Here is a 22145-nt window from a genome sequence, read left to right as displayed (position 1 = left end):
AAAAATACAATGAACCTTCCAAGTCTGTGATAAAAGTAGCCGAACAGCAACAGGATTTAATAACTGCAGTACGCAAAAAGGACCATAAAAATGGGGTTTGAACTTGTTTTGGGAAGAATGAAAGGGTAGAAATTTAGGCAAAAGCCACACTTTGTCTCCTGGTTGATAAGATGGTGCCACCCGACATTGGCGATCAGCCTTTATTTTCATAGTTCTTTCAGAAGCCGAAAGAGTAGTACGGATCAGATCTTTAATATGGGGAGTCATTGTGCAAATGATGTAACCGCAGGAACAGAAGGCAACACACAAGAGATAGTGGAAAAAGTCTTAGGATGGAAACCAGAAGTGCAGTAAAAAGGTGGTAATCCTGTTGCATTATGCACCACATTATTGTACGAAAACTCAGCTAAGGAAAGGAAATCAGACCAGTTACTGTGAGTCACATTACAGAAACAATGTAAATATTGTTGGAGTTCCTGATTTAAGCGTTCAATTTGACCGTTGGTTTGTGGATGAAATCTGATGAAAGGGAGACATCAATATGCAGTAAAGTACAAAAAGCTTTCCAAAAACGTGACACATGTTGGGGTCCTCAGTCTGAAATAATCACTTGTGGAAGGCCATGTAGGTGAAAAATATCTCGCATGAATATATAACTCATTTCTTGAGTTGTAGGTAATTTCTTTAAGGCTGTGAAATGTGCCATTTTGGTAAAAGAATCAACAGTTACTATGATGACATGATTCCCTGAAGAAGAAGGTAATGAACAGATGAAATCTGTAGACAGGGTGTGCCATGGAGCAGAGGGAACAGGCAGAGGCATCAATAATCTTGCTGGCTTGGTTTGAGGTGTCTTGGTTGGGGCTCATACAGGACATGATGTTACATAGGATTCGGCATCGTTCTTAAGAGTTTGGCCACCAAAAGGAACGTAGAAGCAACTCCTTTGTCTTTTTAATTCCACGATGTCCAGCTTCAGGAGTAGCATGGCACATCTGTAACGCCTTGGTTTGTACTTTCTTAGTTGGCAAAAAGAGGGTGTCTTGATAATAGAAGTAGTCCTGATCCTTTTGTAGTTGAGCACTCCATTTCTTTCATTCTTCTTGTGGAAGACACTGGTATTCCGATTTAACACTGTCAAAAAAGACTTAGTAACCCCGCTTATTCGACTGGATTCTATGATATTTGGAGAGGAAGAGTTAGTACTTTCTGGATATCGACGGGATAGTGCTGTGATCCAGAATGTAGGTTACAATAAAGTCATATTTGCTAAAAAAAGAAGGCACATCTTGCTTGAAGGCTATTTCGACATTGGAAATTCCAGAAACATTGTAAATGACGATGATCAGTCTTGCTTCAAACGGTTCTTTAGTACTCATTAGGAAATGTCTCCATTCTTTACAGGCAGCCTTGAGAGCAAGTAATTCCCATTCTAACACCGAATAGTTGCTTTCGGCTTCTGTAAGTATGTGGGATGAGTAAAAAATAGGATGTCCTAAACTGTTGTCTTCTGTTTCTGAGCAAGTCTTCAACAATTGCTCTATCAGAGGCATCAGTGACTGCTATAAACTTCTTAGTAGTATCCAGGTGTCATAAGATAGGAGCTTGGGTGAAGGCCCGTTTCAGATTTTGAAAAGACCTTTCAGCACTGTCAGTCCAGACAAATCCCTTCTTCAGCTTTTCTCCCTTGATGGTCTGGGTGATAAAACTTTGTTGATGGGCAAAGTCTTGTATAAATTGTTGATAACAGTTGGAGAGACCTAGGAAGCATTGGGTTTTTTTGACAGAAGAGGGAGAGGGCCAATCCAAAGTGGCTTGTACTTATTCTGGATTCATAGCTATTCCAGTCTGATTGATGCAGAACCCAAGATACTGTACGTCAGTCTTGTTAAAGTCACATTTTTCTGGTTTACCACATAACTGATTCTGTCTGAGTCTTTCCAAAACCTGAAGTACATGCTCTGTACGCTGTTCAGGTACACGGGAAAATACAAGCATGTCATTGAGATAAATCTCCACACTATGATTTAGTAAGTCAGAAAACACGGAATCCTAGAATCGTTGAAATATGGAGGTGCATTTGTTAAACCAAAAGGCATGACAAAGTATTCATAATGGGCGTATTTTCCAATCATCTCCTTCCTTGACACGTGACAGATTATAGGCACCCCTCAAATCCAACTTTATAAACCTCTTGGCACCTTGGACGGCATCCAGCATATCCCTATTAAGGGGTAAGGGATAACTATCCTTAATGGTTATCTTGGTAAGTCTGTGAAAGTCAACACAGGGACACAGATCTTTCATTTTCTTTGGAACAAAGAAAAGAGGAGCCCCTGCAGGAGATGAAGAGGAGGCAATTAAGCCATTCTGTAGATTCTCATCTAGGTATTCTTTTAGTACCTTCTTTTCTTGTTCAGTCAACGAATACATCCGACCAAAGGGAACCACATCTCCCGGAATCAAAGGAATGGCACAGTCATATACACGATGAGGAGGTAAATCGGGTTTGCAAGGCTTCTGGAATACATCATAGTATTCTTGGTAACAACTTGGTGCTTCCTGTATCATGTTGATTGAGCAGTTGGAATCTTTGGGAGAAAGACTTAACTCTTTTGGAGACCAACAAGAGTTTGTGGAGTAGCAGTTCTGTTGGCAAGACTGCGATGATAACAATATTGTACTTGTCTCCCAATTGATACAAGGGTTATGCTGAGTGAACCAGGGAATTCCAAAGATCAAGGTATGATTTGGAGAGGATATGAGATCAAAAGTAATATGTTCCTGGTGCCTTCCAAAACGCAGACAGAGGGTAGGTTTAGAATCTACCACTGGTCCTGAGGTTAAAGGTGAACCATTAACTGTGTGAACTTCTTCCAGCATTTCTTTAGGAACTCGTGGGATTCCTCTTTCTTTGCCCCAGGCCTCATCCAAATATATACAGTACCGTTGGCTCCACAATGCAACAAGGCAAAAACCTGCTCTTCATGATTTTGTTAACACTGTATCGTAACAGATAGAATTAATAGTGTGGAGGTAGTCTCTCTGGAGGAACATATTGAAGGTAAATCTACTCCCCGTCCCCTTCTTCCTCACAGGGGGTAGGAGCTGGCATTTCCCGAAGGGTCTGGAAGGACAGACAGGACACATCCGGATCAAGTGGCCAGCTTTGACACAAAATAGACAAAGACCCTTTTGCCGCATATCCTCTCTTTCTGAGTCAGATAAAGGACCCCATACTAGATCCATCTGCATAGGTTCTTCTTCTGTAGACTTGGTTGCTTCAAGATGGACTTCGTCAGAATGTCGGTTTGTAGTACGGGTACTCCTGACTGGTACTGTAAGTGAGTCTTTTGCCCCTTCCATCTTACATTCTCGCAATTTATACTCTATATTCAACGCTTGACCCATGGGGTCTTTCAGAGATCTAAATTGAGTGAAATGTACCAATTCATCTTTTATTTCTTCTCGAAGTCCGCGGCAAAACAGGGTTACAAAAGTGCTTTCTACCCAAGTGGTCTCAGATGCTAGCTGTTTAAACTGCGTTATATTGTAATGCCTTCTGATTGCCTTGCTGTATTTCAAATAATGCTTCTTCAGCCGCTGCCTCCTACCCGGGTCGCTCGAACATCTGTTTAAAGAGTTTAGGAAAGGCATGATAATTATCTAAGACAGGATCTTCAGTAGAGACCAAAGAGGTCGCCGAAGCTAGTGCGTGGCCAGACAAGGCACTGATCAAATAACCAACCTTGGTCCTATCAGATGAGAATTGTATGGGTCGAAACGCAAAGAAGACTGTCTAAGAGTCCAGAAATTGCTTTAACTTATGCGGATCTCTAGAATATCAAAGTGTTGTGGTAGACACAGGAGGTATAGCCACAGGTCGGGAAGACAAGGCTTGTCGTAGTGCGGCATTCTCTGCCCACAGTTGTTGTAATTCTTGAGCTTGTTGTTGCAAAGTATGGAGCATAAATTGTGCATTTTCTACAACATCATCCTGTGGTCCTTCCATTGTCGACACGCAACGCAGACTTGTTTGGCGCTGCAATCTGTCACGGTCTGTACGTCTCTTACCACTGTTGGCCGAAGAAGTTGAAGGAAAACCCAGTCTTCTACTGGTTCTGGACTGGCCAAGATACGGGCAATACTTTCTAGTAGCCACGGTGCTGCTGACTTGAAAAAATGCCAAGGCAGACCGTAAGGATTCCCAGAGGAAAATCCCAAACAGTTGGGAAAAACCCTCTATCACAGGAACTCATGAAAAAAGAGAAAAAAGAAACAATGAAAAAAGAAAAAGATAGAATAAATCTTTCAGGAAAAAACAGGAATGAAGAAAACATGGAGAAAACAGGAGCGAGGATCAACACGAAGCGGAAGTGTTTGCAAAGCAAGGAAGAAAAGAACTGAAGTGCGTATATACCAGAAAACAAGAAGTGATACAATAGGGAGAAAGTGCAACACCATCTTGGATTGGGAAAGACCATATACAAAATAGGAAAAAAGAGTAGAAAAGGAAAAGGAAAAAGGCATGATGAGAAGAAGAATACTAAGGAGGAAGCCAACATGGACACCAAGAAAAAAGAAGAAATGAAGATGAATGAAAAAAGAAGAAAAAGGAAAAAAAAACAAGGAGGTAAGTATAAGTGAATTCAGGGAGGGTGGCAGGGGCTGTAGTGCGACCCAGAGCACGAAATGTGCCACCTGCGTGGCACTGCGAAAACAGGTAAGCAATGGGCCCTGGAGGTGCCGGCGTCCCAAAACGCGGACCACCAGCGCGACCTTAGCAAAACAAAGAGTCGCCATGGTAGACTTCTGAGGGCTCTCTGAGTTGCTGAGAGCCCATCCTGTCTCCCCATCCTGGGTAGAGGCCACCAGGTCCCTCCTGGTCCCGGGCAGCACCATTTTATGCTAACTGCGAGCTTTGCGTGTGCCAAGGCTTATTGGCAGAATCCAGCAATGCAAACCAAACTGCACCTTTCCATCTGGCGTGGGACATCATCTGCACCAACCAGGAACCCTCATCCATCTTCTTGGGTGCAGTACTGCATGTTTTTCTTCACCGGTGGTTCTTCTTTTGCACCTTCATCAGGGTTAGCAGGTCTCCAGGCCCAGGAATCCATCGTTGGTGTCTTACAGTATCTTCTGGTTCTTACATAATCTTTTTTCTTGTGTTCCTGTGTGTCCTGGGAAAGTTACTGTGATTTACTCCTGCTTTCCCGGGCTCTGGGGTGGGTTCTATTACTTACCTTTGGTGTTTTCTACACCCCTCTGCACACAACACTTACCTAGGTGAGAAACTGACTTTCGCATTCCACTTTCGTAGTATATGGTTTGTGTTTCCCTAGGCTATTTCTGCATACTAGTGTATATAATTTGTGTATTACTTACCTCCTAAGGGATTATAGCCTCTATGGCATTTTTGGCATTTGTGTCACCAAAATAAAGTACCTTTATTTTTGTAACACTGAGTATTTTCTTTCATGTGTGTGAGCACTGTGTGTCTACATTGGTACTGCAAGAGCTTTGCATGTCTTCTAGATACGCCTTGGGGGCTCAGCTACAGCTAACCCTAGACAGCTTGACTTCTAGACACTGACTACATTTCACTAATGAGGGATAACTGGACCTGGTATAAGGTGTAAGTACCTTTGGTACCCACTACAAATTACACCAGCCTCCTACAAAGGGCTTGTTGGCTTGCCTCCTATTCTTCTGAAGTCTCAGGGACACAAACAACGTCCAACTCACCTGTTACAGCTCCAGGACTCATCTTCATCAAGCTCTTGATCCTCAAGGGGCACCCCTCCAGTCCTGGGCCCTATAAAGTGTTTTGTTGCTCTTGAAATCAAGCTTCTGTGCTCTTCCTGACTGCAAACTAGTCTGTTCACACTGGACTCCTACCCCTTCCACCTCAATTTCATCTCTTTGCACAGCAAGCATCACTGCTCGCGACCTCAAGGCTCCAGTCTGCCCGTCTGCAACATACAGCTGACTGTTCACGCCAGTGGACCACCGCCAGCAAAGCTCATATTGTTCCCGGCAAACTTCTTCCCCATGAACAGGACTCTTGGCTCAACGTTTGCAAAAGTAAAACTTCAGCTGGACATACCTGCGACTGAACCCAACACACAATCCCTCGCAGTCATCCCGTACTTTTGGATTTAACTAGCCCTGGATGAAAAAATTCACTCCACTCATGGAGTTTGGGTACTCTGTGCTAGGTGGATTTTCCAAATTCCACCATCCAGCGCATGGGATAATTTTTTCCACTATTGCATGAGAATTGTTTTTGACGCATGCTGGCAAGCTCCACAATACTCTCAGGCCGTATGCGAGCGAGCATGAGTTTTCGTGCCAATTAGCATGCATCCGGTGGCGATGGCACCTTTATAGTGCAGCTGGAGTGCAACTGCTGGAGCAACTCTCAGGCAGATTCTCTACTGGAGAAGCTAAATCTACTCGGAAATATGTTTTCAAGTGTATTTTCTACTCTAACGGACCATTCAAGTTTATTTTTAGTACAAGAAGACTTTTTAAAACATTTTTCCAACAGGAAGGATTGAATTTTTCAATTGCACCTCCTTGCCTCTCAATGGGTTTCTCATACTCCTGTAGTACAAACATTAGCAATACATTTTCTTTTTCACATTTGTTTATTTATATATAATTATATATTTTTTAGTTTTTTTATTTAAAATGTTAATTTTTTGATACATTTTTATGATATGTTTTTTTTTTGTTTGCTTTTGCATTTTGCCTCCATTCATCCACCCCTAACTGCCAGAGGCACACAGCCACACAGCAGCATTATTTTTGGTAGGTATTATTCAATTTCCAGCTAAAGCCCTTGCCTGCCACCAGTGCACATCAGCCTCCATTTTTAACAGGTCATTATTCCATTTTTCCCTTGCACCTCTCTGACTGCCACAAGTGTCTCTCAGAAGAAATGCCCATAAAGCAAAATGTTACATCTGCATGCTGTTATCCTGAATGAAAATGACATTTTATGGTGGTGTGGATTGACTTTAATATGGTTGGATATATTGTTGGTAATTATTTAGGATAATAACTTAGGTAACCAACTGCACTAAACTACATTGTCTTTGCCTGTACTGATGGTACAAACTGCAACAATGCCACATTTTTTTAAATGTTTCTTTTGCCTGTTTGCTTTTAGGTGCACAAGAGAAAAGAGATCACCCATAGTACTGCCAGACAGAAAGCCTGAACAGAAACATTGTTATGTCAGTCCCACAATCTCTTCCATTTGTGTAGCTCAGTGCCACTGCCAACTGATAGCTTTAAGATGGGCCCAAAGAAGGGGTCTGCCAAGAAAGTGGACAGTGAGAAAAAGCAGCTTTCCACCATTGGTGTGCAGACCACAACCTTTTTTTGGAGACTTGTGCCTGCGGCACCAATCTCTGGAGTGGAAGTTGTGGAGCAGCACACCTGCATCAACGGTACCACCCAAACCTAAGTCTAAGTCCATGTCTGTCAGTGAGGCAACCACTACCATCATGTCAACACCGATGAGCAGTGGTGTTAATTTGGATTAGTCCCTATCACAAAGTATTACTGCATCGTTTCAGGAAACTGAGCAAAGTGACAGCAGCCGCAGCCAGCAAAAGTAGATCTTCCCAAAGTTGGAGCAGAACATGTAGTTGAGCTTCCTGTCGAGGAACCTCTTCTTTTAGAATCATTGGCTCCCAGATCTCTAGTAAGAAAAAGAAAGGGTGCTCCATTGGCTTCTCCAAGCACTCCTTCTGATGATGATGTGGACAGAGATTAGATCCAGACAGGGTCCAAGAGATGCCAGGAGAGGCAAGGGAAAAGAAAAGTTCCTGAAAGCCTTAGCATTATGGAAGGGGATGGGGAGGATGATAACAAGCCAGTCATTGCTATGGAAGATGGCACAGAGGAGACCAACATTATCCTTCCCATTCCACATGCTCTGAGGGATGTTGCAGAGGTACTGCCATCAGCACTAGCTCCCATATTTGTAAGGCCCCTGCTGAGACTGTGTCAACCCCTTCCTCAGTAGAAGTAGGCAATGCAGAGACACAATCGAAAACACAAACACACTCCTCCAGTTCTTCTTCAGGCATTGGCACCAGCAAAATAAGAAATGTTGCCTCCCCCGTTTGGGCCTTTTTTATGATTAGCAAGCAGGAGGATAACATTGCAATATCCTTGAGAGTGGTTCTTGAAGTAAGCTTGGTTCACACTATGGTACTGGAGGAGAAATGGCCCATATGAAAAAACATCACGCAATCCGGTAGGAGGAGCACCTTAAAACAATTACTACACGTGATGGTGGTGAAGGTGGGGAGAGTGGGAAATCATCAGCTCCAATCACAGTGGGAGGTGATGAGGAAGAAGAGGGTGACATCATTACATAAAACACAAAGCAGCCCTTTCCCCAGCAGTAAGCCAGCATCACCCACCTCAGCAACATTAAAATGGCACAAGAGTCAGATGGAGACACCACAGCATACACTGACTGCCCCAAGATGCAAATTGAGTCTACCATCTCCAACTTCTTGGAGTCACTTGCATCAGCAACTACAGAAAATAAGAAAATCCAGGCTACAATCACAGGATTGTTGAGGCAAAAGTGTCCCTGGGACTGCAACAACCCAACGTCACTTTTGTACAATGAAAAGCTGGCTAAAATGTTAGCGCTGGACCCCCTCTCTTTTTTTATTAAAGGAATAGGATTTTTAGAATTTGTAGCAGCTATCTGCCTGAAATGAAAGGTTTCAAGTCAAACCTACTTTGCCAGAGTTGCTATTCCGGCGCTCCATCATGATGTTCTGCAATTGCAATTGGTAAAATGCAGAAGTGCATGCCGTGGTTCAGAGCTTAATCCTTCGCTTAGCTATTAACACAAGGCTGCAAAAACACATCTGGCCACACTACTTGGTTCACTGTATTACAAAATTCTGTGCATTTTCATTCCTTTTTCTGAAGGGAATGTTTCGAAATACAAGAAGTAGATTGTTGAACAAGCCAGAGACCTGGAAGAAGAACAGCTGGAAATTACTAGAGTCCTATTCTATGACAAACTTCCAGATGAACCACCTGAGTTTGAGGACGAACTCTACTTCCCTAACTGAGTATGCCACCATAGTATTTTTAAGTTATTTGTTGACAAACTTCTTTCTTTCTCCAAAATAAAGATTTAACTAGTAGAACATTATGTTTGTGTCTGATTTATGCCCCCCCCCGGCATTTTTAATCACAGGTATGGCCAAATGGATCTGGACCAGTGTGCAGTGAAGAAGCCTCCTCATTCCCTTCAGGGCATTGGAGACAATGCCTGCCTCCCTCCCATGCCCTGCAAAATTCCAATGTGCTGCTTGCATCAAAGAGGAGATACAATTGTGTACCTACCACCATGCTTGGATTGGAAGATGTAACTATTACACCAATGAGTTATGAAATATTATTGAGTGATTGTGAGTGGTGATTAATGGTTTATGTAGTAGCAGACAGTGTGGGAGGGTGTTCAACTAATTAGTAAACTTTATTTCTATGATTTGCAATGTTTGGGACCTGACGAGTGATCCTTTTTCCTGAAAGTGATTGGCCCCTTCAAACTTAGCAAAATATTAATGGAGGGTCCACTCTTTTTCTCTGGTTCTTCAGAGACCAAACCAGTCACTTTAGATAACAAACATGAACCTACACAACAAAATACTCTGATTATGTTTCTCTACTTGTTCTTCAATAGCAGTGCACCACAGGTCTATCTCACTCGGGTCAGGACTGGGATTGAGTTACTCGGAGTCAGGAGAAGGATGGAAGGACTCAGGGTAAGACTATTTCAACATCCAGGAGAAGGAAGTTATCGACTTCAAAGGGAAAACATGATGATGATGACTCTGAAGTCTATCACTCAGCTCTGTGGACTAGAGGGAGGTGAGATGACTTGGGAAATGTTGCTGAGTGTGTGTGCTGCCCTGCTGGCTAAAAACAGGAAACACACGCTATGTTTTTCCTTTGCCTCTGAGTTTTTTGGTATACTTCTCACAAAGCTTACCTTCATTCTGTCATTCTTCCTGACTTTAAAATATAGTTTTAGTTTTACAATCCATAGGCCTTCTCCTCTCCTGCATGATGAAAAGGTGAAAGCTCAACACTCCTGCTTACCTACTGGATCAGTTAAGTCAGGCACCCAAGAGTGACGGACATTTTAAATACAGCATAATTTTTCATAAAAATGGGCTCACTTCGCTTCTCCATAATTTGTACTTTTCGAACCTAGATGACAGAATATTTAGATATATAATAACTTGGGTTTCTGGGGCTAAAGCACTGTTGGCAATGCATTTACCTGAACTGTACCATACTGATTCCTTAATTTCCTTCCACAACTGATTGATGATGGTGCTCATCACCCTGATGAATATTGTCATTGTGTAGTGTTTGTCTTTGAAATCCCTTACCCCAAATCTCCTTTCCCATCCATTCACTGAATCCCTAACCCTCTTCCCCCAGACTCTGTGATTTATTAATGTGTGACTTAATTTTACACCATAAATGGATCACACACTTAGGGGCATATTTAAGAGCCCCTAGCGTCACCATAGCATCACTTTTAGTGACGCTTCAGTGGCGCTAAGCCTTGCACTGAATTTACAAGGTGGGGTTAAGCCATTTTTTGTGGCTTAATGCCACTTTGTGAATACGGCCCCTTCACACGCAACCCTTTGCGTGGTAGGTGAAAGCAATGGATGTTGCTGTGGACGTGCAATAGCAACACCCATTGCATTTTGACGCTGCCTCAGATTTACAAGATTTCGTAAACCTGGGGCAGTAGCAAAATCTAAAAACACCCCAAGTGTGGCATTAGCAAGGCACAACGATTTTGCTTTTTATATGCGTGCTGCATTCTGTAGCACGCATAGAAAGAGCAAAATGCCAGACATGATTGTTTATGCGCTGGAAGGTGTCCCTTCTTGAACATAAATAATAATTTCAAAATAACACTTTGGCACGTCTGTGTGTGCTGCATTCTGCAGCACACACAGAAGTGCCAAATTGAGATTAGTGATTGTTTATGTGCAGAAAGGGACACCTTCCCACACATAAACAGTCAAACTCCTTAATGCAGACACCCCTGCACAATGGTACGAGGATGCCTGCTTTAGTGCTAGGCAGCTCAATTTAGGGCCAGCTCAGCTGCGCCGTGTTTACTTAAATAGAGCGCATCCCTGCATTGTGAAAATGATGGAGCGCAGTGCTGCGAATTTTGGCACAGGATCATGCTCCATCATTTTCTTTTAAATACTGGCCTTAGGGCCAGATGTACCAAAGGGTTTTACCCATTCTGTGTCTATGGGAAAATGTGTTTGTACAAATGGCCCTTAGTGTGGCGGATGTGGCGGGGGATGCTCTATTACCTAAGCAATAGCCCACACTGGCCCCATCTACCCATACATGCATCATTCGCCAATATCATCATTCAGGACTTGTGTTGTGTTGCATAAACGCTTAACCTTGTCCACTCCTGACTCTGAATCCACTTCTCCTGACTTGGGATTTTGTACATTTAGTTTCAATTCAACACAAGCTCCTCATTGATTAGAAGAAGTTACTAATGCTAGTTTTTGTTATCAAATCAGGTCTTCCTTATTGTTTAATGGTGGGAGTCAAGTCTCAGTGTTTCTAAAGTTATGGTATAAATAATGTATCCCACTAACTCTGTGCTTTCTTTGAGTCTAGTTGCCTGTGATGGATAATCCTTTGACTAATCCTGTGGTTGGACTTCCACTCGATAGGAGTGGAACCTCGCTTATGATTTCTTTCCTTCTTTATCAGCAAACTAGCCTGCTACTACTACTACTACTACCATAAGATGGCACTTTGAGAAACCCTGCAATAAGAAAACTGAGAAATGTAGTAGCCATTACTTAATCTATTCAGGTAAAAGAACTATGGATTGAGGTGAACTAGTTTAGTGAGTAAGTAACTTCTACTGAAGATGTTGTTTGTGTTTATCTAGGGTATTGTAGGCAATATAGGCAATGGCAAACCCCTCTAGAGGTCAATATAGTTGCAGAGGGTAGTAAAACAAGGGTATAAATAACGGGTATATACTTTTTAAAGCAGATTTAAGAAAACAGGCTATGTTAAAAGGCAGCAGCATAAAGAAAAACACCAAAAATAAATATTTGAGGCATAAATAAAGTTAACACAATTATCCTCTTTTTATTTTTTTTATAAATATAAAACTCACCCTATCCACCTACTCTCCCCAAACATATCACACTGTCCACAACCAAAGAAAAATTGAGGGGCATGTTTACAAGAATTGACACATCGCTGCACTCATGTGTCAGCAAAACGTGTGCTTCCCTGCAACTTTTTCCTATGCAAGGATGCATCGTATTTACAAGATGGTGCACCATGGCATAAGTTCCCATGGTGAATCGAAAAAAAATGATCCATCCATGGGATGTCATAGGGAAATATGATGCAGTTGGGCTGCAAAAATGAGGCATGGCTGATTTTTGGCACTTAAAGCAAGGCAATTCAGTCTTGCATCACTCTTGATTGCATAATGCATCAAAAATCCTATAAAAAGTAACACATTAAAAAAAAGTGTTTCCTATACATGGGTAGGAAAAGATGGAGCAGTCAGCAGCATCCAGGGCAACCACCCCAATAACCCCAGCACCAGCCAGGATGTCCAGGCAGAGCGCCAGGGGAAGAGTAATTATAATGAGGAGCAGAATCAAATAGTCATAATAGAGGTGACAAAGCATGAACATCAGTTCTTTGTCACCTCAAAATTGCCTTTAGGAAAGAAAAAAGCCATATCAAAGTCCATAGTGGATACAATTAACAGTATAGGGCAAGTCAAAAGGACAGTGACAGATTGCAAGGAGTTCTGGCATGACTACAAGTGCAGGACCAAGGAGAAACTGACCAGCAACTTCAAAGCAGCCATGCAGACTGGAGGAGGAGGACCTGAGGTCCAGAAAGAGTTGACGTCCTTGGAAGAGTAGGTGGAATCACTCATCCCTGCTTAGTTAGTGACAGGAGTAGAAAAAGCTGATAGAGCACCCTATGAGGAACAACAAGACGTGCAGGGTAAGTGGCAACAAGAGACAATATCACCAAATATGTCAAGCTTAGCAGCGCAGAATTCTACATTTCTGCATTGCACTATACTGAGTGTAAAGGGAAGGGATGGAAATGGCCACGTGTCCTGCCACACATCATAGAAATGTAACTTAAAAAAACACTCAGATTTTGCACAGTCCAGTCCACATCCATCATGTGTGTCCAGTCCATGTGTGATGTGCTGCACCAGTCCAGGTTCACATTCAATCGTGGGATTTGTGGGGCAATGTATAACATTGGTGTCCAAGATTACAAGTCCCACAATACCAAGCAAAAGATCTGGACTGGAATGCCACAACATGGCAGGACACTGGAACCCTGATCGCCCTGGCTTGGATAATCCATGACTCCTTGCACCTTGAAGCTGGTGGGTTTGTCTTGGGGCCACGCAGCCAAATCTGGACTGCAAAGCAATGGAATGGGATGGGTTTGTCAGAAGATCAATTCCGCACCTGAGAGGGGAGATAAGTGTTGAGCATGTGAAGTACCACTACGAAGGACCATGTGAAGAGCCATGTTCACAGAGGCATGAGAACAACAATAGTGACCCAGGGCAGCGCAGTAAGTGACCATGCATTGCTGCCCTGCAGCACAGGAAAAAGGGCAGAAATGCCCAGTGTATAAAAACTGTGCATTCCTGTTCCTTCCATAGTGTTGACACACCTTTGGTTGCCTAGCATCAAAGCAGGCACACTTGCACCATATTTCAAGAGTGCCTGCATTGCATGCAGGATTGTATTTGTGCAGAAAGGCACTACTTCCTGCACAAAAACAATCCATGGAGGTGTATTCCTCTTCTTAGCTGTGCTGCACAATGCAGCACACATGGAAATAGGCAACAAGGAGGAGAAATAGAGATATTTCTCCTCATGCCTGCCTTCTGGAATCATATGGTTTTAAAGCATTTTCAGGTTTACCTTTCCTTGTAAATATGGGAATTAGTTAAAAAACATAGGGTTCGCATTGGTAAACCCAACACAACACTCTTTTAATTCTCCCCTGATGCAGTGTAAGGCAACACAATGGTTTCCCTGCCTTTCCTTATTCCATATCCGTGAGGTCAATCAAAGCCATGCAAATAGCCTTTGTGTGGCCTAATAGAAATGGGTCTGCCGCTGTAGTGTCAAACCAAGCACTAGTGGTGCACGGGGCTTCTCTAGCATGAAACTAGATTGCACACAGGTGCACTGGTGTGCATGGTATTAGCACACAGGTGTAGCCTGCCATGGTAGCCAACACCTTAACTCCTGGTATATAAAAATCTCAGGCGAGGTAATGCAAGTGATGCATAAAATAGGGATAATTGTGTATTGTAAAACAGTAGATGATGTGTGTGAGACTGGTGGTCCCCTAGTAGTGCTGTTCAATGTAGGTGTGGCTGAGCACATTGAACTGGCATTATGTTTGAATGTGGGCACATTGCATATCAAGGAGGGGAGAAGTGGTGAGTATACTGCAAGGTAACCTGAGCTACACGCATGCACTGCTATGTTTGATAGTGTCACACATCTGTTGCAGCTGTGAAGGGATGACATAAAGTAGGGCATATGAGTACTACATCCTACATGTGATGTGCACCAGAGGGAAGATGCAACACATGTTAGGAAGGAGACTGATGAAGAAATCTTGTACAAGGCTACATATGTCAAAGCTGGAGGAGACAAACAGGGAATTCAGAAGTGACAGGATGAGCTAGGTTGCCATAACTATGGGCAGGAATCTGTGATTGTTTGAGGCTGAGGGATATGAGTATAGTAGTGTGGCAAACCAGGGAAGGTACACATCTTGCATTATCAAAACTACTATCATGCTTGGGGAGAGCCTGATACATGCACAAATGCAGGCCGCCATGGTAGACAACTGGACGTGGTGAATGTAGACTTTGTCATCACATGTGAGTCAATGTATGATCAGGCTTCTATCTGTATGTAGACTTTGTCATCACATGTGAGTCAATGTATGATCAGGCTTCTATCTGTGCGTAACAGTAAGTGGAGTCACTGAGCCTAAATGACGACTGCCAGAGGAGTCATGTAAACATTCAGGTGGGAGAGGCTGAGTCTAGCAATGTGTGATATTCAGCAGATAAACAACTCTGGTAATGATGAAATGGGGTGAGTGTCAGTGCCAGCAATTTACCTATTTTGACTCTGCATATCCCTCAGAGTTAGCACACACTGGCCACTGCTTTCAAAGACAGCACATCCATGGTAAGAACATGCATTTACACATTCTTGCAGCATAGAAAGTCACTAACAGCATTGATATATATACATTTCATTGCAGAGGGAGAAACAAATCCTCCTGAACAGCTGCCTGGCCAGGATGACCAACCTGCCACTAATGACATCCTGCCCCTCGTGGATGAAGACATGTTTCAGGAAATTCTGGAATACATTGTCTCACCTTCTTCGGGTATGGGAGGGGCTGACAGCATCATCTGGTCTCCAGAGGATCCACCTACAAATCCAACCTACCCCATCTGTAAGTCGCATGCCAGCTCTGGACTCCGAGGACCCGCAGTATTTAAATGCTAAAGGGTAGGAATCCAGCGGCAGATGTTGGATGAGTGCAGAGGGGGATGGGGAACTTTGCCAGCACCCTAGAGGGAGTCAGTGGGTGCTACAGTCCCAATAAGGACACCCCTGATGCATTTTGAGGCACCTATACTCCTATCCAGAGATTGGAACAGTCCCTGCCTGACATTACTGGTGTCATGAGACAGAGACAGCAACAACAGTTCTGCCAATGTGACACCAGTGAGGTTGCCAAACAGCTGGGGGATATACTCACCATCCTTCAATCTATGGAGCAGAAATATGACTCCTATATTACAACAATGGGAGATTTTCACTGTGATGTTGTCACTGTCCTCAAAAACCAGCAGCCCCTTGTCAGCTCTGTCCTGCTTTCCCTGTTGGCACAGGCAAATGCTGCTGGGGACGGAGGATCCACATCTTCAGACCCTGATATGTGTGTGTCTCAGATGCCTCCTGCCCAAACACCACCCTCAGGGGAGACACACCATACTTCAGAGGAGGAAGTTGTGGACTTTCCCACTTTCAGGCAGAGGACTTCCCATTATTATTTGTTGTTGGCCTTTGGTCAGTCTCCCATTGGACCTGTGTTGAGTAACATGCACTCCACCTTGTCTTCTGGCCCTGTTTACTTTGTGTTTGTCCACCTGTTGCTCTTACCCGTTTGTGGACTGTCAATGTTGCTCCACATCTCTAATGCCAATTTGGATCTCCTCCTCACTAGAATACTCCTCTCCTCCACATGTCCCATGATATGTATTCCCCATGGACTCTGTCTGGATATTCTTTAGCTCTCAAACAATTTTGGGGTTGTTTGCTGCAATAACTGCAACTGTGATTTTTCATATTTACACACATGAAAATAAAAGCACCATCTTCAATCTGTGTGTTGTATGTCTGTTGCTGATTGGACTAAGTAGACCATGGTGGATGTGCTGAGACTAAAGACACTAGCTACATTCTAAAGGAAATTGTGTGCCATAGACCCATGGGAAAATCTACACAGGCCAAGGGAAATAGGTAATCTGAACCCTATGTGCAACTAAACAAGCAAGTAGTTACCCAAGTCACAAGCATGACGTGCAACAATTAGCAATCAGTCAATGGTAAGGGTGAATTAAATTTCGTCCCAGATGGGGGCCACTTCCATGGATACTAGCCAGCAAACATGACTGATGTGACACTAAAATGGTGCAAGGGGGAGTGTGTAAGTGACTGGTATCAGTGTGTGGCCCAACACATCCTTGATTAGTAACAATGGGTTGACATAATCATCCATACGATACATGTAGCATAATTGACACACACAGTGCAACAGTAGGAGATTGTCTGATTTGGCCTGTGTGTCCATTCTCAGCAAGACTGCCACTTACAGTGCACAATCATGTTGAAGATCCCTTAAGTGACTCCATTACAAATTTGACAGGATCTTCTCCATAGGCTGTTCACATACTAACGTGAATACAAACACTGCCTTGAAATCCGACAGCATGTGCTTTACACAGACTAAGCATATATGTTAACCCCTACGCAGTACCTCATTAAGCAGTTGTGAAAGGGAAAAAATTGTTTGTTGCTATCATTATAAAACATAATTATAATACTATCAAAAGCTAAAACTAACTACACTACACTATTATCCTATCTAACCTATGACTAAACTAAACTCTGCAAACTAACCTACACTACCTTAACTTAACTCTAACTTAACCTACCTAACCTTAACTTATGCTACTCTACACATATACCACAACAGACATGTTAAACATTACCCCCCAGCCCCCTTAATACTGATATTCACATAATACACACATAAACTACACCTATACACAAACTAGCTAAACTTTAAAACCTAAACAAATATATATATTTTTTATATTTTTGTTTTTTTAATTTTTTTATAACCATATCCTAAACATGAACCCCCACCCACTTAATAAACTACCTACCCATATCCCTACCCAACAACAATTCACTGACAAAATATTAAAATTACTAACATTAAACTAACCTATCCCTATTCTACAACCTATGTTAAAATACAAATCTATAAAATCAAGATATATAAAACAGGGTAAGGGCTATATGTTAGAGGGAGGCCTAAATGTTAGAGGGAGGGCTAAATCTGTGTGACAGTCCTATCCACTGATTACTACAATGTCCGTACCATCTGCATTAATGTGGCTTCTTGTAACTCAGTGCCAGCCACACACAGTTTAAGGTCTGCAAGGTCTTTAAGGGCTTGTTTTTCAAATTTTGATGGCTGTCCTGGGGTTGTGGTCATGGGCTGTGGTGCTTGTGCCGGATGAGCTGTAGAGGTGCATTGAACCGCGACTGCTCTGCCACCATGGAGCACATCGAGATACTGGCTGGTACTTGCCTTGTCCAATCCTTGTAGGCCCTGAGGTCCACACTTCCAAGTCCCAAACACCTTTTCTTCAACATACAATTGTCCCCTGTGCCGGTAGTCCCAGGCAATGTACGTGATGTGGCGGTATTCCACAAGCCTGATTGCATAGGCTTTTTCCTAGTCAGGCATCATGCTGCCTGTTGGAGAGTGAGGAATATTTATCAGACAGAGCTGAAGTTCTACATGTTGTCCTCAATAATAGGCTTAGGTCACAAAAAGCATCACAAGTGGCATGTCCAGCAAAAAAACAATATTGATTGAAAAATGACCAATCATCATAAAGAACAGATACTACTCCTAATGTACCAATGCAAAAGTACTCAGGTGTTCGCATTGAAGATATAATAAATGGCAGTGTCTCCCCAAATATATGTATACCCCTAATAATACCAAGTCTGATTAGGAACTATGATGTTGTGTACACATAGGATGGTACACATGGGCCACCTAGTTATCCCTGAGGTTTGTTATACAGCATGTAAGAGAGTATATTCTATGGCAAACAACCTATGCAAAATGACTAATGTCTAGCAAGTACAGGTAATGCGACTCAGCATTGCATATCTGACATGGCAAATACATAAGGCCACCCACATTGCAGTCAGACTGACTCTGTGCCAGGTAGCTGAAAAACTAGATGGAGGGTGGCTAGCTACCTCAAATTAAACAGACCGGTTGTATACTTCTCCAATATTGGCTCATGGAAATACCTGGAAGGTTACTACATACCTCATGGAATTAACTTCAATCAATACCATGTGGCCCTTTACATATCCTAGTGGTTGTCCATATATGTCAGTGACAATGGTATCTTGATGCACATCACCTCAAACCATTTCCATTAAGGGTGACAGCTTTTTTGGGTGACAGTATGGGTAACGCCACCAGTAGGTGGACTGTGTAATGGGATGTATGCTGACAACACAGTGCAGATGTGCATTTGGTTCTTTACACATTGGCCTTTTTCTTCACAAAACACTAAAAAGGTATGATTACATGTCAAATATAGGACATTGGGTATATGAGAGCATGAGTCAGATGTTTAACTGCATGACATGGGCCACAACTAGTCATATCTATTCTGTCTGCAATGAGGAAGGAAGTTTCACATCCTGTAGATTGCCATGTGGACAACTACACTAGCACCTGACAGGCAGATTGAAGTTGAACCATCCAAAGCCCTATCCACATAGAGTTTCTCTTCTATATCCTTAAAACCAACATGCCATTTTGCAAAATGTTCCTCTGTCACTCCATCTCACCTGTCACTATTATGCAGTACTCTGAGGGATGCTCATGTACCTGTGATGCTAGATGACAGTTGCCATACATCATGATAAATGTGGGCTAAGTAGTGAACCCAAGTAAATGATTGCTATGGACAATGTACTTACACATTCACCGCAACACACAAGAATATGCCATTTGGCTACTGGTATTGTTCTACTAAATTATACATTTTGACTTTACCACCTCACAAATACATATGCAACATCTATCCTAGGAAGGATCCTTTTTGCATGATGCCTAACCTGCTCACTTGGTCACACAAGTTTATTGGATTCTAAAATTGGGTGCAATGGCTTTCTACTGGTACATGTGTGGATCCAAAAACATTTTGCTGTTGAATGGCATGAATGTCCGGACATGCCTTCAACCCTTCACACTATGTCAACTGTGGTAGGAATGAGAAACATATTTTGAATGTATGGGCATAGTATGACATGAACACACAATAGGTGGACTATTAAATTTGAAAAGATGTTCACTGTGTATAGTTTCCCATAAACATGTAATGTTGACTATTGGTAATGTTTCTGAGATATGTGTTTCACCCCAGCCACACCTGTGTCCAGCTCAAATTCAAACCTGGGCAAATTGCCTGTCTTGGAAATCTCAGCCTATCTCATGCAACTTTTCTGTCACATAATTTTGGAAATTATTTGTCACTTTCTATCCATGGTATGGGTGAGAAATGTTTGAACTTGTGCAATAAGCATCCACACTATAGCTGGCCAAATATTACCATTGCAGATTCTGAGCCATCCACCATGTGGGCCTGGATACAATGGTCATAAATTCACACTGACATTTGTCCATCTCTATTGGAAATGCAACTTTGTTCTACTTCATTTGTGATTTAAAATGTAAGGACATTTTTTTCAGGTGAATGATGATACCTCTTACACATGTCAATGCATCCAATATCAGAGCTCACACACAATTCTTACAGAGCACAGACAACATTCAGGTGACACTTAGTGGTAGCATTGGAATCCCTTAACTTGTTAACCTCCGCATTGATGTATGGTGCAGGTCCACCTATAAGACAAACACACAGTACATTGCTGTGTTAATATTGAGCATGTACAATGTGCACATATGAAGCAGAGGACATTGACCTCACAAATGTCTGGTATTGTCTGCATGTTGGACATGTAGCATATGACAAAGTTGACATAGATTAATGATAAACATGAGTATGCCATGCTGCACTGTTTACAGATAATATCAGACAAATCACATCTCAAGTGCAGAGAATGTACCAAACAATCCTTCCTTGCTCTATGGTGCAAGGGTGCCTGGCTTTGATGGGTGTGTGAACACAATACACAATAACTTGACAGATCACGCACTGTAACATATTAATTTTGCTGGGGCCTTCTAAACTCAATATATGTTCTGAACCATGCTATGCACATCAGCCAGTAACCATGCTTATATTTTTTCTTCACCACTTAGCTCCCTACATGTTACTAGTGCAAGGTGGATAAACATTGACCATTCATGCCCTGTAGAGGCTCATTAAGGAATTAAGACCAAGTTTCAAAATACATGCATGTGAAATTGTTTGGGATGAACTAAACACCCTGCCCAACCTATGGCATGATGAAATGTGAGTGTGCTCCCCTGCAACATACATGGCGTGTGCCAATCACAGTCCCCCACAGTCTGGAGTCAGTAATGACCATGCAGGCCAGGTCACAATACTCCCTATACAGTGCCAGATGGGTCCCCCAGCACCCGTGGGCCTCTCCATGCACTGCATGTTATGTTTGGACTATTGCTACTGAACCTTCTCACACTGCTCCTTTCTCTCTCGGGTAGGGTAACCTTGGCTCACCCTATCCCCTATCAAGATCATATTGGGCAGATAGTGGACCAACAGCCAAAGAAGGCCACAAAACTCCCTGTCAGACAAATTATTCACTCTGCCCTTTCCCAACATATGCCTAGCTGAACTACCCAGCCATAATGACAGTTAAAGCAACTGGTAGACCTGTCAGCCCTTGATGTGGTTTACTTATTTTTTTGGCATCTGACCTCATGTTTTGATCCTGTACTGAGTATTGTTTTTGCTGGCTTAGGACTCTGGGCACTTTACCAGTGCTAAAATGTAGGCACTCTCTGTCTGAATCTGATTGGTAATTGGTTTGAACTTAGAATGTGGGTAGGCATTTACACTAGATGGCTATATGTGCATTTACTGACAGATTATGCCACTATAACCTGGAATGTGTCGGTGCATGCTGCCTTGGTTTGAGTGATATTTCACTTTGAAATCTTTTTTGCTTTTTGATTCTGTGTGCAGGCTGTTTTAATTAGCACACATAGATGGAGCTGTTGGAGTCACAACTTTGTTTATTTCAGAGTAAGACACACCAACACAGTCACATCCATTCCTGTATGTAACATTTGCATACTTGCCTAGTGGGGCAAGTGTGCTTTTATTTGGCCTAGTAGTCAATCCAGCAACAGCACAGGAAAGGACTTAACATTTATATGTATTATGTGAGATACCACATTAATTTTGCTATGTGCTTGCAAACGTTGACATAGCATATAGAGACTATCTGGGTTGCACTGTGTGCCCATTCACATCATATGGGACTCTGTTCACAGTCATAGGACTATAAGGTCACAATCCTAGCCTCCACAAGTGTAAGGCAGTAAAAAACATCGTTACATATAACACACACTCAGTCCTTGTACACTGTTTACATTTACACTCCATTTGGATTGTGGCATGATGTTGGAAGGTCAGTACACTGAAGCAGCCCACATAC

Source organism: Pleurodeles waltl, chromosome 10, assembly GCF_031143425.1.
Source record: "Pleurodeles waltl isolate 20211129_DDA chromosome 10, aPleWal1.hap1.20221129, whole genome shotgun sequence".
NCBI lineage: Eukaryota > Metazoa > Chordata > Amphibia > Caudata > Salamandridae > Pleurodeles > Pleurodeles waltl.
Note: the sequence above shows the minus strand (reverse complement) of the source record.